Here is a 13,486-nt window from a genome sequence, read left to right on the forward strand (position 1 = left end):
CTTATAAAGTTGCCGGTGAGTGTATATCACAGTTTGTGGTAGTCTCTCACAAAGGATTCAAATTAACTATATTTGTTTATGGCTGTAATGTGAAAAAATGTGGAAAGGTTACTGTACTGTAGCTTTAAAATTTACTCTAACAATAAACACCTGAAAAGTGCTTAGTGCCTTTTACTTGATCCCCCTGGGAGGAAGAGTTTTCAGCTAACAAAACTTTTTTTTTTTTTTTTTTTTGGTGCAGGACATGAACCAAACCACAACAACCACAGAACAATGGCAAACATGTTTCTTATATAGAGGAGGAACTAAATTGGAAGAAACCATTTTTAAAAGGTAGTTCAGCTTCACAATAACAAGAAGAAAAGGAAAATTTGTTTTAAACGAACAGCTAATTAAGAAATACTTTCACCAATAAATACAGAAAACAAATATTTCAGTTCCACCCAAACAAATAATCAAACCTAATATAGAAACACCATACATCAGATCAACCTCCCCCCTTCAGTTATCCAATGGTGCAGTCCTGTACACACCTGCTTGGAGAGTGAAACAGCAGAGGTGAGTATTTCACAATATTTTAACTCTTTAATCGATGCATTTCCCTTTTATGAAGAGTTAAACAAAAAAAGTGAAATCAATTTACCTCAATTTACCTGTGGCCAACCAAAGAACCACAACCCAAACAAATTCAATTCACCCAAACACAACAAAAATAAACCAATGTAGAAAACCAGATACTGTGTTAAGCTGCTATTTTGGCCAATATACAGGTAACAATGGGTCGTTGTTACAAAGATAATACATATGTTATCAGGATTTCTAAAGAAAATATCACAAATCTCATAGGGTTGTCACTTGTTCCCTAAAATACAGAATCATCCTTTATTTGGCATCTGTCTCACTAAATCTAAGACAAAAATTAAGTGTAAAACACAGGTAATACTAAGGGCAGCTATATTGTTGTGGCAGATCAAAGCAGGACCTCCTTAGTTCCATGTGTGCTGCTGTTACTGTTGCTTAGAGTCAGACACCACTAATGCACACTTATCTCTGTCGCACGCTTTATACCTGAAACAAGAAGTGTTTGACACTGCTGATTTTGGTGTTAATCCAATGCCAAGTAAATCCAGAGTAAGTAACACCATATATCAAAGCCAATATAGATACTTCATAATATTTAAGTTTAATTATCCAACTTCTGATATTTAATGTTTTTTTGCAGTTTCTCCTTTCTCCAGCATTTGGGCAAATTTTATAGGTGCCCACTTTATTAAAATAACAAATAGAAACAATGGTGGGATTGTGGCTTTTTCCACTTTCTGCTGAAAGAGTGGGAACCTAGCAGTTGCATTTTTGAAAATAATAGCAACAGTGCATAAAACCTGAAACCAAAGTATCAATCTCACTATGACAGAAGCAAATGCTAGCAAAAAACACAGATGTAAGCAGAAAGAAGCAATTCCCTGACCGAACAGCTTCAGTGGTGATGAGGACAAGGAATACTACAGTATGAATGTGTCAAGCTGTCGGCCATCGTCAGTCCTTCACCAAAAAAACAGCTGCTTAAATATAACCTTCCACTACAACCTCCATCCCCTTGTTTTTAATAATAAAAGGTGACAACCCTTTTCATGCATGCTGTAAGTATTATTTTTGCATGTAGGTGCTTTTTTGTCATATCTGAAAAAAATATTTTTCTATGTTTTCATTTGTCTCCTTTATGGTTCTTGTCAAACTTTAACAGGGACATCTTATGCTTCTTTCTCAGCAATTGCTTTCTTTTTGAAGTACACGGTTAATAATTGTACTGTCAATAGTACAAATCTACAACTCAGGAGACTGACATGTTTACAGGACAGTCTCTTGAGCTGTGGATTTGCACAGCTCCTGCCAAGTTGTCATGGACCTCTTGGCTTGCTCTCCAATAAATGCTCTTCTTAACAGGTGATTCGATTCAATTGATATTCAATTAAATTCAAAAATACTTTAATAATCCCAAAGGGAAATTAAATGTTGTTGTAAATCATAGGGGTGTTGTTTTTCTGTGTTTCCTCCAAGTAGTTGTAGTGGTTTGTACCTGTAGGCAGAAAAGATCTTCTGTATCAGTCTGTCTTTGACTGAATCTGGAGAAGCTTCGTACAGAAGACACTACACTCTGTTTTCTCCGTTGTTGTAGATGGCTTCACAGTTGCGTCTCCAGTCTAGTTTATTGTCAAGGTGAACACTAAGATTTTTATACTCCTCCACCACCTCAAATTCTACTACCATGATGTGAACAAGATTCAGTATGTTGGTGTTTCTTCTAAAATCTACAATCATCTCCCTTGTTTTGTTGACATTGAGGAGCAGATGATTATTTTCCTACCATGCCACAAAGTGGTCTACCAGCCCTTTGTCCATCTTTGATGCACCCAATGATTGCAGAGTCATCTGTATCAGTATTTCTGCAGATTACAGGACTCTCTCTGGTACTAGAAGTCAGAGGTGTATTAAAAAAAAAATGAAAAGTGAGACTTCTATTCCCTGTGGTGATCCTCTGCTGCTAAATACTTGATTAGACAGTTGACCCTTCAGTCTGACAAACTGTGGTCTATTTGTCAGGTAGTCTTTGATCCTGGTGATAGTTGATGCCTCCACCTTAGTCATCTTTTCTCTTTTTTCATATAAAATATGAAAGACATATGAGCACTAAGCTTGTTCCTGAACTATCTGATCATCCTTCTGCTTAAAGCCTGTGATCTTTTGCAGCCCTAACCACACATCACTGATATTGTTCTGCTGGGGTTGATTTTCCAGCCTCTTCCTGTATGCCTCCTTGCTTTCTCTTATCTTGACCTTGAATGCTTCAGTATACTCCTCAATTATTCCCTGTCTCCCTTTTTTATAGTTGTTTTTTCTTGTTGAGCAGTTGCTTCAAATCACTTGTGTTTTTGACAGCCATCTTTTTTTAGTCTTAGTTTTAGTCTTCACGACAAAATCTGTTATTAGTCTTAGTCCCATTTAGTCATTACGATATGTGATAGTTTTAGTATTTGTTGACTAAAACTTAAAAAAGGTTTTTAGTCTAGTCCAAATTCTTTACCAGACTCATAGCTCTTGCCTAGATACTACAATTGCTGGAGATACAGCGCTGTTGTGCAGTTTATCATTAATGTTGGGCAGAAAACTGATTTCTAGAATTCAAATAAACTTTGTTTATGAATTAGTGCTCTGCTTTATATAAAAGTGTCTCACAAAAGTTGTTAAAATAACAGATCTAGTCCACATCATATTGGTCAATATAGCAGATAGACAAGCTGACAAAATGTACAATAAAGTATTTGGTTTTTAACATTCAAGGTTTCTATCCACAACCAAATACTTCCTGATCTACTATGAATTATGCAATACACACAGATCAATCCGTCTTCATTACTCCAAAAAATCAAAGAACAAAAAAATTCCTCTTTCTACTTTGGCAATTTTTGCTTTATTTGTACAAATGTACCTCTTGGTTACTGCTTCTCAGGGGTCAAAGTACGTTTAAATTCAAAGGGGTCTGATATAAAAAGAAAAAACACACACAGAGAACCTACATAATTGCTTTATAATGCTATGGCAATGCGGACCAAAATTTCAATATATTAACTAAAATGTTGAAATATTCACATGGATAGAAACAAGAATTATTCAATATTCAAATATTCAAAGACCTATGTGCCTTTTCATCTGGGTCTATGTCCAAAAGGAATCAGTAAGCAGTTAGTTATATAATTCTTTTTGGCATTAATTAAAGAAGGTTATCACCTCTTGTGAGCTGAATAAAATAAAATCTTGATAATTAGACAAAATTAGATTAGAAAAATAAGTTTATTAAGTGCAACATCAGAGCTAAGAGCACACAAAGACACACAAGCTTAGCTTTCTGGATAACTTTTTACTCTCGCTGCTGCTGCCATAGTCCATCTGTGGTTAATACAGAACGTGCACCGCTGCACGCCAGGTGGGTGGCATGACCAAACTGAAAGCAGCAACACAGCTGATACTGCTTAGCAGATTACAGCACAATGATGCATTTTAAATGTCTGATAGACCACCCGCTAAACTCAAACCCCTAAACTCACACAACAAAAACTCACACCCATGAGTCTTCATGTTTTCGTCATCAAAAATTCATGTTTAGCTCGTCAGTTTTCATTATCGTCAAAATAATTTAGTCATTGTCATTGTTGACGAAAACCACACTGCTTGTGATCAGTGGTTTATTATTATTATTATTATTTGAAAACATTTCTCTGTTCTAGTACAGTTGACGTTATCTACACAGCAGTTATTTTAGTCAGTCACACAATCAGTCTTCCTATTGATGTCCTCTCCATGTGGCTGATACAGCCAGTCTGTAGCCTCAAAACAACCTTGCAGGACTTCTTTTTAATTTAAGTTCTTTTTAATGCAGGTTGTTGCTTGTATAGTGGCTTATACTCTCAGCAGGGAAAAACAAGATAATGATCTGATTTCCCAAGAGGAGGTCTTACTTTAGAGATGTATGGGTCCTTGAGATTTTTTATAAACCATGGGAGACTAAGGTTCGACACACTGTAATTAAATATTGGTAATTGGTAATTTAATATTTTATACCTGATTTCACTTTTGATCTGTGGATTGATACCTCAGTTTGTTGTGTTTATCCTCACCTTATTTCTGTAGAGAGTGTATGTGTCTGAGTGGATTTCCTTTTTTAAAACCTGCCACTGCGTTGTTTTAAGTTTCTTTGCCTGAAACATTTTCTTCCCTGTTTTGCCACATCAAATGTAAGCTTGTGTTTGTCTTGCTTACAATATAACCAAAATGATATTTCTTTATTGACCCTGTAAACAGTGAGTTTATTCCTAGACAGACTCTTAAGGAAAAATGTCTCACTGGTGTGTAGTATTATCGAAGATATTAGAATTGTCAATATAAGACCATTATTTTTACAAAGGTTTTTAAAGTTGAAATACACAATGGCAACCATATATGCTTTGGGAAGATTTATAACGTATGTTTTTGGCAATATTTATTACAAAACCCATATTACAGCTCAAACAACCCATCAAAGTTTCTGTTTCCATGTGGCACTAGAGTAAATCACCAAAGCATAGTAGTAGTTCTGAGCATTCACAGTTGTGAACATATCTTTAGTTGAAATCTGAGTTTAGTATTTATTAGATTTATGTCTATTTTGGCTTGAAACACAGGAAACAGGCTGTTCTTCTTAATGGAAAATGTTGCCACTATGAACACAGAGAATGTACTTCAACCACAGACATAAAAGACGGGGGTCATATAGTCTTTAGAGTTATCTCCTTTCGGGAAAACTATTTGGACTTTATCCAGTATCTTAATGGTATTCACAGTTGCAGGGGTGGCCCCAAAATCAACAGGAAATATATCATCTGAATGTGCCCATGGGAGGAGTTTCCTGCCTCTGAGGAATCCTAAAAATCATGTAAAGCCACAAGGGCTCTTGTAGAATTGTCTTTTAAACAGTCTTTTAAAAATTGAACATGTCAAAAGCAATACATATGACCAAAACAAGAGCAACAAACCAAAAGGTATTTTCTAATGAGATCACGCTGACTGTGAGAGCCTACACATGTGCCAACTTGTATTATAATGTAGCAAAATAAACCCACTCTGTCACAGCTTGTACTATTGTGCTTTGGCTTTAAGTAAGGTAAAGAAGAAAAACACTTTAAAAAAGCTTTAATTGCAGCCATAGAATCTATTTTTCATGACATTCTTGAAGGAAAATATCCTGGGTTTCAACTTTCTGTGATATTTCTACAACTATATCAAACTAATAAATGCAGAATTGTTAAAATTTTTTACTTACCTCTTAGATTTATTCTCAAACTCAAAATTGGTACAAGAAGATGGAAGAGTCTAAAAAAATCATCAAAACAGAAGAGAAAATGTACATTTCCTGAAAGGATACTGAACGGATTTTGACCCTGTTTCATTTGTGGTACTAGATAAAGAAAACAAACAAATAGGCTAAATACCAAAGGAATTCCCACATTTATTAAACATAAATACATTTTAAAAATCACTAGCTTAAGCCCTGTTCATATCAGACTAAAACTGAGCCACAACATTCAAACGCAACTGACAATACAGAGGTTAGAAAGGTCTTCTAGGGCCTCAGGATTGCAGTGCAATTCTTAAACCACATCATTAAGCATGAGTGTATGCCAATTGTTGAGCATGCAAAAATTCTAATGGTGAGACAATGTTGGCTTATTGTGTACTGATAGTACTGGCTTGCTAGTGTCTGTTGTAGATCTGGATCCTGTAGGCTGCGTGTAACAATTTGGTGGTAGCAACAGTATTAGCAACACTCGTACTGAGTGTCAAGATTCATCTGCATGACTTGGTTAATAAATAAATCAAGAAGAGCTGTCAAGCTGTGCTCACAATAACTCTGCAGTCTTTAATACACCCACACTTGGCTGAAAGCATTACAAGCAGTGAAATTGTTTTAAGAATTGTGGCATGCACACAGGCTCATGCCACTGTTACTGTATGTTGTTTATAGTTTAGCAAATGCTAATGTCAGAGGGGGATTATGGCTTTCGTCTGTAAAAACGCATACACCTCCAAATTTTAGAAGTAATTATGTTACTGAAAAATGACGAGGGGATTTGTAGGCTCAAGTTTAATTACATAAAAAAAAATCTATTAGAAAGCTGTTGAGAGTAACATACAGTTCTGTTCAACAAGGGGAGGGGAAATTGAGGAGCTGTAGACATTATATAATGGGAGGCTTAGGAATTCTCCTCCAAAATAACTTTACAAAAGGAAGTTACACACAATCTATTAACATCCACTTGCTTATTGCCAAATTATTCCTATTGTAAATTCTTCAATTTGTAAGTTTTCTGCTGTCCAAGTTCAGATAACAAACTCTGGCAAAATATCCCTGTCATTGAATGGTGTTAACCATAACCCCAGAATGGAAATTGTAGCCTTTTTTGTTCCTATTTTGCTGTGCTTTTACTAATCATGTGGCTCCATTTTCTTTCTTTTCAAGCCAGAGGATTTCTGCTGCATTTCGTTTTCTGAAATATGGATCAAGATCATCCAGTAAAACCAAAACACGTAACAAAAGGTTTCTTAAAATCATACTACTTAAGGTAAGCAATATAAAAAATATTTTGATATTGACTGTGAGTTAGACTCCGAACTTCCAATACATGTGTAAAATATAAACCTCTTACAAATACCTTTTTTTTTTATTTATCTGCAATGAGGTAAATGCTGGTGTTTTTCTTAAAACTGACCCCAAGTCTGAACTAAGAGAGGCTAGTGTGAATAATCAAAAGGAATCTTTCAGGCTCAATATCAGGGTTAGGGTTATTTTAGTTAGATAACATCTGCAAAAACATATAGGATACCTTCATCTCTCAAAGATAGAAGATCCTGTCCCAGTGGCTTTGTTTGCTAAGTGAGGTAACATACAGATTTTTTTCAATGTTTTTATAGGTATTTCTATACAATATATGATGTGTAATCTGCAAATGCAGTAGAAAGTCTACCAATATAAAGGAGTACATTGAAATAATCTTACTTAATCCAACTACAATTTTTGCACCATTGACAAGCTATTACAAATCAGTCTGTGGGGATCTGGCTTGACTTTTATTGGCTAAACAAATCTAATGAAACTTTGCGGGTCTGACCTTTTTGCTGCATTAAAAATAGAAAGAGGTCTGAGAAACAGGAAATAATGTAAAGTCAGACTACTCCAGCTTGAAATAAACAATTAAGTTTTATTATTAATCATAATAGAGAAAAGATTTATTTGACTCAATATAGCTCTTATAATATTGCATGACTAATTTATTTTATGGGAAAAAAAGCCCTCTCTTCCTATTCTTCCTATTCTTATGTTTAGCTGTTCTCATTGTATAGGGTAGGAGCTTAGGCTGTGGAGCACATCCCAACTGCAGCACTTGGATAACTTAGGAGAGAGCGTTTATTAGGACAGAAAGGTTAATACAGCTCTGTCATTCTCAATGTATCAGAGGAGCAGAATGTCTGCTATCAAATGAAGTATTTTTTTCTTTTTGTTGTTATCAAAATAAGCTAAAAGGAATTGAAATCCCTACTTGATTGATAGCACTTGAACTTGCGTCCAGGCTGCCTAAGAAATGTGTTCATTATCTGTAAGGGTATTTTTCTGGTACCCACGATAATTAGCAACTTATAGGATTTTCTCCTGATGAATATTTAATTAAGGTAATAAATTGAGACTTGCTGCTTTATTTCTCCACAAGAAAAATATAAGGGACCTTCATTCGGTGGACAGCAGCAGCTTTGCCCGTAAAAAACTGCTATCAAAAGATATCCTTAACTAAAATCCATGTAACAGATATAGATGGTGACCATTTCCATTTAAATTGTTATTGCTATAATGTGCAGTCAGTACAATATACCGTCCAACAATGTAACATTTGTTTCTTTTTGAATGGTAAATTACTGTAATCCCTTAATTAGCATGAGTTTATTCTATTTTAAATAAACATGATTTATTTACATTTTGAGTTAATCACACACACAAGCACACACCCACACACAGAGACCAATGACCCTGTACCTGCTCTAAAGCCCACTGAGAGAGATGTCAAAGGGTCCTCTGACATTAAAACATCAGGAAGGATCCTGGACCTGATGGTATTTCCCGCTTCTGCCTGAAATCCTGCATTTTCCAACTTGCCTTTAACATCACTCAGATCTTTATCAAGTTCCTGGAGTTGTGTAAGGTTCCCTCTTGCATGAAATGCTCCACTGTCATTCTAGTCCCAGGAGTGTATTCTCTCTTTAGGCTTCTTTTCCCCGCACACAACTGACTACACCTCAGTGGAAACATCTGTTAAACTCCTAAAGGTTTTAAATGACACTTTCATCTGTTTGATACAAGACAGTGATAACTCTGCATGTAGACAGGGAGAAGAAAAGCTGGACCACCGGTGTCACCAGAACCACATGGAGCCTAATCCACTGAAGACTGTGAAAATGACTGTGGACTCCTGAAAGAAAAAGCATGTGCATAATTGGCCATGTTGCTGGTGATTTACATATATTGTATCCACAAAGAATAAAGCTTGCAAAAATGTTTGGTCAAAGTATACTACTTGTGATACTGGCAGTTTTGAAGTGGTCATTAAAGAAATATAAGTAATAAAGATGCTAACTGCTCCAGATGTGCTTTTTCTTTTGACAATATTCGACCATTGCTGTTTCTGATAGTCCAGGTATGTTTAAATGCAGTCATTATCTCAATTTACTGTTTTTGTAAAAACATTGACCACAGAACTTTTGGCGAACAGGTTTACATTTGACTTTTAAATGTGACAAATAAAGATGCAAACTTTGTCCACAATTTATTTCAGGTTTGATTAATTGCTTTGTGGGTTGCAAGTATTCACATTTGCATGTCCTAACTCAGTATTTTTGGACAGTTCGGTCATTAGAATGTGAATTGCATATGCATGAGGGCACAAAATGCAAAAAAGTATATGCCTGCTGTGCTTCTCACATTACACAAGCTGATTGATTTACTTTGTTTTTGTCAGAGAGCTAACCTCTTAGAATATTGCTTACTTACTGCAGGTATTTGGCTTTTACTTATTTCATTGTGGCTGCTTTGTTTGTGGTGTATTCGTAGTTTTCCTTTGCATGCAGTATTTTAAAGTATCCAAAGCTTTTCTCAACATCTTATAGTGATCCTTATTGAAGTGAAATTTTCTCCACTCTTAATAAAGGAAATCAATAAAGACAATTCTACTCATAGGGAGGAAAGTAATTTGAAGTAATGAATGAATGTTTTTGCCCCTTTGTTATATAATGGATTAAGCTCTAGGAGTTAACTAGATCTAAGGGCCACTCAAATGAAATCTAATCTTCTTTGGTTCTTTCTTTTTCAAATTACACATCCAAAAAGATACATTTCTATTGAATAATCATTATCAAACAGTTTTATATATAAACATGTTACACAGTTAGTATTTATTATCCAAGTTGCAAAACAAGATAAAGTGATTTAACTCTAGATTTCACATTTAGAAACAATGAGAGACAAACAGACCTCTCTGTTGGTAAAGACTAACTGTTCTTTATAATGTGATCTTTATCAACTCAAGGCCTAACTGTTCCTTACTGTAACAAAATATTATCTCCAAAATGGCATTGGAAATGTCAGTCTAGTGTCCTGAGGAGATAACAAAAAGGTAAAAATGTTATGCATTGCATAATGTTACACACCATTTAAACTGTGTGGCCTATCTGGATAGAGGACTGTCCAGAAAAATCAAACTAAATGCTAGTTTTAGTTCTGTGTAAGGTGTGTTAGGTATATTCTAAACTATTTAATTTGTTGGATTTCCTCTTGTCTGAGAACTAAATTTTGCCTGGATGAAAACTGCAATGGATATGAATAGTTTATAAACTTCCCCTGAGAGCAATTTGTCAGTGATCCAGGAGATAAGAAGTGGCTGAAGGATAGAAACTGCAATTCTAAATCCATGTCAAGGAAACTCCCTGGATCATTATTACATCAAGTGCTTGTAGCAAATTCTGAAAAAGTGTCTACAGTTATAAGAAACAATTAGTTGTTACAACCTCCAATTCACCATTCACCCAAATTTCATCCATTATTATTGGTCCTGCTAAAGTGAATTACCGTACTAAAGTTTAGAAAAAAACAGATAGCAGAATATTCAGTATCACTGCAAACGTTTTAAAACAAAAAAAATATGAAACCTAGACCTTTGATCATTTAAACATTGATTTAATGAATTAAAACTTATTTTAAATATTGTTCTGTTTTCTTTTTGCGTTGCACTCTTCTTCTGATGGTGCAGTAGTGTGGTTGTTTCCTGGCACATGTGCACAATGAGATGTACTGTCCAAAATCTTTAGGTAAATGTTATTAGAAATGCTTATTATTAGCTACTGTTTTCAAGAAAGCATGATATAATATAGTTAATTTGTTACTTAATGTTTACAGGTTATTTCTTAATGATGATTTTAAATGACTTGCATAGATTGTATTTATTATCCAAAATCATTCCAAACATAAATCATTCCTTAGAGTGCAACTTTGTGAAAAATAATGTTTGTGGCAGTTTTCTAACCTTTGGCCTTTGCAAAAAAACTAAAAAATAAAATAAAATGGAGGTTTAATTTTGTATTTATCTTATATATTATTAGATAATCATCCATATCTACCCGTACAAAGAAAAAAGAAAAAGACTTAAAAACTGTAATCATTCCTACATTTAAAATGTTCTTTCTCTGTCTAGTAAGGTTTCCAGTATTTAGAAAAGGTTCAGTCAGATAACCACTGAATGTACAATAACTATGTTGAAGAATGAAAATAAATGCAACTTCTTTCTGCTTGCAAGACTGAATGGTATTCCACTGAAAAAACACATAAAATTGTAATCAAGCCCCCCCAAAAAAACAATAGGTGCTTGACCAAAAAATGGTCTTTAAAAGTTACTAATAACCATGTTCATTTGGGGACAAATATGAAGAGAACAACAAAAGATTTAAATAAGGAACCACAAAAACTTCATTTGAAGGACATGTGAGTGCTTAAGGCATTGCCAGAGGGACACTGAGGCACTGCCTACAGCTATGAAATTAATTTTGTGCTTCTCACAGCTCTGATCATCATTGTTACTCCCCTACTCATATCTAAAATGCCTAACAAAAATGACAGCTTAAAAAAATATGAAGATTTATCACAAGAATAATTACTAGGGTGCGGTGGTGGCGACCCATGAACAGAGGCCTTGGTCCTCAACACGTCTGTCACAGTTTAGAGTCCTGGCCTGGTGACCTTTGCTGAATGTCTTCCAACTCTCTATACTCCCATTTCCTTTCTGCCTATTTTCAAAGAAATGAAAAAGTAAAGGCCAGAGGAGCCTAAAATAATAAAAAAAGAAGAATGAATAAAATTCAAGTACCATTGAAAATAATTATGCAACAAAAAACTAAACAACCACATTAACTGTCCACCTAAGAAAGATATCGGTTTAAATATAATCTCTTTATTATTTTTGCTTTATTTTATGAATGCTTATATATTTAGATGAAAAAAATAAAATAATTCTGCTTTTATATCTCATTGTAAATGTATAAACATGTTTCTTTGAGTGAATAAAGTTTGTAAATTTTAACAAAATCTTTTAAGATCAAAACATTTTTACACCTTTAACAGGACCAGAGATCAGGTACCTACAATTCATACTGAAGAGAAAATAGCACTACTTCAAACATATTTTTAGTCAAGTACAAATTGCTTAAATAGAAGAAGAAAACTATTTGGTAATGTTAATTAAGTAGTGAGTAACTGATGGTAGCATGACATAATTAAATATTTAAACATGTTCTCATTACACATGCAGCAATAAAAGGTTGGGTGCCAGCTCTGGTAACTTAAAAGGCCAATATCAAGCAGGATCAACTTTTAGACTCCCTTTATCATAACCATCACCAAAGTGGTCTCTCAGTTGATTCATGTACTGTACGTCAGTGAAATCCTTTTAAATTCCGGTGTCTGAGCGACAGCGCATCCCTTACCTTGTAAAAAATTGGGCATCACCATTGTATGTAGAACAGTGATTACCATCCCACACCAAGAAGCACCTACATTTACCGAGCTGTGCCTCGCCAGGAAACAACATGCCACCTGTCAATTAGCCACTGGTCAAATGATGCAGAATACAATAATTTCTGCTCCAAGTTGAGATAAAGTGGCTCTTTTAGCACCTAATCTGCAATGATGATAAAATTTGTTTTTAAGCTATTGTCTAATCAGTGTCTAAGTCGCAAAAATGTGTTTTTGTGCAAGAGTTCCCGAACCAGCCTTCCTAAAGAGAAGCCTAATCACGAGATGTGATGTAATACCATGCTGCTAGGCTCTAGGGTGACAATATGAAATTGGTGGCATCAGACTAAGGACAAGTGTATTTCTTCCAGATTTAAAATAGCATCAGAAAATAAACAGCACTAATATAGCATAATAAGCATATAGTCTGTAGCATCTGAGGCAGTATTTTATATTTATTCCTACTGTGTAAAACAAGTTGGAAGGCTTTAAAAAGTATAATAAATAACCTTTCAAAACAAACATTAAAAAACATATAAATAAATATTATCACTACCATGAGTAACAGCAAATTAAGAGAGATTTAACAGCTTAACAAATCTTTCTTTTTTTATGTAAAACTTAAAAAAAACAGTAATTACAATAGGTAATATGTTAGAAGTTACTGGCAGTGTGTAAAATAATTTACTCAGAGAATAGAGATACTTCATGATATCAGTCAAGTAAAAATAGACAGTGTTGTGCATTATTACTTAAAGCATTTTCTGTTTCTCAAAGTTACTCAAGTAAATATGATTAAGTAACGTTTACTACCCAGTATGTAAGTAACAACTGAATCATAGCTGTACC

This window comes from Cyprinodon variegatus, unplaced genomic scaffold (genome assembly GCF_000732505.1).
Source record: "Cyprinodon variegatus isolate N-32 unplaced genomic scaffold, C_variegatus-1.0 Scaffold22, whole genome shotgun sequence".
NCBI classification, from domain to species: Eukaryota; Metazoa; Chordata; class Actinopteri; order Cyprinodontiformes; family Cyprinodontidae; genus Cyprinodon; species Cyprinodon variegatus.